Raw genomic sequence first — 2,963 nt, 5'->3', positions numbered from 1 at the left:
ATCACCATGAATGGAAAAGTTCTTTCTTTCATATTCCTTCATTCTTAAATATTAAATGGCTTTACTTTGCTGAATATTGGTACGATGAACAAAGGACGGAGTGCAAAGAGGACAGAAGATGACAAAAATATAATGTACTGTAGCTTCATCATTAGTTTATGTAAGATTGTGCTGATTTATGTCATTGTTATAGTTATTTTTTCTTTGCTTCAGTTTTATTTGCTTGTGTAAATATATCATTAAGACAACAGAACAGTTAAAAGTAGATATTTCAGGTGATGTGGAAGCAAAAAGTGTGGATTTTAGTCACTTATTGTTTTATTTTCATTTAAAAGTACATGTGTATATGACTACTGGATTAAAAGCATCAAAAACATTTAACAAATCATTTTGATGAAGTTGTGTCATCAGCGCTGTGATGCAGAGCAGCAGTGATCCAGACCGGGCACCAGTCAGCATGAACACTGTGGCTCTACATGTGTGAGATAGGCTGTGGTTGATAACACTGTAGAATACATCGAGGCCTCAGGCGTGTTTATTAGATGTTCTTTCAGTTCTACAAGGAAACTCAGACATCTCACAGTTCTATCTTTCATTTCCACGTAAACAGTATATTTACAGTATTTAATGTTTTGATAGTGTAAATGAAAATAAAACTAACTCAGCAAAAAAAGAAATGCCCCTTTTTACCCACTGTATTTTAAAGATACTTTTGAAAAGATCTAAATAACTTTAGAGATCTTCATTGGAAAGGGTTTAAACACTGATTTCCATGTTTTTCAATTAACCATAGACAATGACTGAAAATGCACCTGTTGAAAGGTCAAAAAGACGATAACACCTTGAGGGCGGAAAGCAATTAAAGCACAGTTGAAAGAAAATTAGAAAATTAACTAGACATTTGAACTAACTCTGAATAACACCAAAAGCCATAAGTCTGTGAAAATTGTTCAGTTTTTGTCTTAGATGTTAAATTTTGTAATGTTGATGCAAATATTTGCATATGTAAAGTTTGCTTAAAATATAAAAGAAGTTGAAATTGACAGGGTGTTTCTTGGGTAAATATCAGTGTGTGAATGATGGAACAGAGCGTGAGAAAAAGCTGAGAACTTGAAGTAAAAAAGGGGAACTTTGTTAGCTGGGTTTTGTTAACAAGTTCATCGTCATAGGATCGTCATAGCGACTGTAGCAACACACAGCTTTCTGCAAGAAAACATATTTGTAATAACAGAAGAATTAAAGTACTCCAAATAAAACACCCTCTCTATACAACATGCCTACATTTTAAAACTACTGCTTGTCTTAACTACATGTGTGCAATACATGACCCCTATTTAAATGTTTTTTGATGTCACTATTGTGATTAATGTCAGATGTATTAGAGAACATACAAAAAAGCTTGCAGTGAGTCATGTGAATATTAAAGTTATTTGTATTCTGATTCCTTCAGGGTCACGGTGGCAGAATTTACATTAGAAGGCATACAGGCTTTCAGTGAGTCGTGTGTAAAATAATCTTTTGAGAATAAATACGTTCTTTGGACCATGATGAGCTCAAGATGTCACAAAAGTTGACTTTGTCACTCCCGAGGTGTGAAGAGGAAGGGTGAAGTATTTCTGCAGTGTTTCAGTCTCTTCATATCTAGCTTCAAACAGCAAGTCTGTTTGCTTTTCTATCCCAACGGCTTAGCAGCGAGGTCTGCTACTGGCTCTGGTGCAGTTCTGCTGGAACTCCCACATTGGGACTAATTGTTTCTCTGTTTCAGCTGCGGGCTCGTTTGGTAAGGTCAAATGTTACTGCTTTTTATGTTTGACCATTTAACCCAGAGAGTTTCTTATGTTGCTGCTTTTCATGAACTCCACTTTTATTTGTTGGGTTTTAGTTTTGGTTGAGTTCCTGGTTTGAATGTGTGACTCTGAGCTGGCTTTAACAGAACATGAATTCTTTGTTAAAAAGATGCCTTGATTAAAATATTGAAAAGTAACTTTTTGTCAAATCCAGATGATGAGTGTCATTGCAGTCCTGTCTGTGAAAATGGTGACAGCCAACATGTTGCTGAGTGTCTTCTTGATTTCAGGTCAGCTGTTTGTTCAGTCTCTTTTATTTGGAGATGTTCCTTTTTCCAACTGTTCATGTCCTGACTGCAGAGTGAAATGTTTTATTCTGACATTGTAAAAAGGAAAAATGAGCTTTATGCTGATGCTGAGTTGTAGTTTGTGTTTCATGCAGGTTTTGCTCCAAAATGTGTTCATCATGAGTCTGTTTCACAGGTGCTCTGGCTGTTTGTTATAGAGAGCCAGCCCTCAACATTACTGCACCAAAGAACATGGAAGCACTGAGTGGATCTTGTCTGCTAATCCCATGTAACTTTAAAGCTAAATCAGACACGGGATTCACAAAAACAACCTTAGGAGTGTGGATTAAAACCTTAAAAGATTTTGCCAAAAATCCTAAAAATGTTATTTTTAACAGTAGCCAGAAGGAAAATGTTTATCCAATAAAGATAACTGGAGACCTGAGTCATAAAAATTGCACCACTTTATTTTCCAGTTTAATCACTAATCACACAGACACATACTACTTCAGAATTGAGGACAGATCATTCAAATCAACAGCTGAGTGTGATCCTCTTCAAATAACAGTTAGAGGTAAGAGAGTTGTGTATTTCATCAGTCAGTCTATATTGTTGTTCACCTTTTATTCTGAATGGCACACCTTTTCAGTTTGCCATGAATTTAAATACTGATTTGAAAAAAGTCTGTTACAGTTTGACATTAACACGGTTACTTTTTAGAATAATTCTGCATAATTGCTTAAGTATTTCTTAGTGTAAAATGTGTCTGTTATTAAAACTCCAGATTCCCCCCCGAGGCCCAGAATTGAGATCCCAGGTGATCTGAAGGAGAAGGAGTCTGTCACTATAAGCTGCTCAGCTCCCACTCCCTGTCCACACTCCCCTCCTA

At 36.0% G+C, this 2,963-nt stretch overlaps 1 protein-coding gene and 1 long non-coding RNA gene across 3 annotated transcripts in view; both read left to right on the top strand.

Annotated features, from left to right (window-relative positions):
- Window positions 1-2,963, top strand: part of LOC117937986 (myelin-associated glycoprotein-like) — a 30,783-nt gene that overhangs the window by 11,096 nt on the left and 16,724 nt on the right. The gene's annotated exons all lie outside the window — the stretch shown is intronic.
- LOC117937997 overlaps window positions 119-2,963 on the top strand; it is an 8,503-nt gene continuing 5,658 nt past the window's right edge. Inside the window, exons 1-2 of the long non-coding RNA XR_004655301.1 lie at window positions 119-134; window positions 530-531. This is a non-coding gene — a long non-coding RNA (uncharacterized LOC117937997). The remainder of the gene's footprint in view (window positions 135-529; window positions 532-2,963) is intronic.

The sequence above is a fragment of the Etheostoma cragini genome, chromosome 22 (genome assembly GCF_013103735.1).
Source record: "Etheostoma cragini isolate CJK2018 chromosome 22, CSU_Ecrag_1.0, whole genome shotgun sequence".
Classification (NCBI taxonomy): Eukaryota; Metazoa; Chordata; class Actinopteri; order Perciformes; family Percidae; genus Etheostoma; species Etheostoma cragini.
Note: the sequence above shows the minus strand (reverse complement) of the source record. Positions and strands in the feature narration are given on the sequence as shown.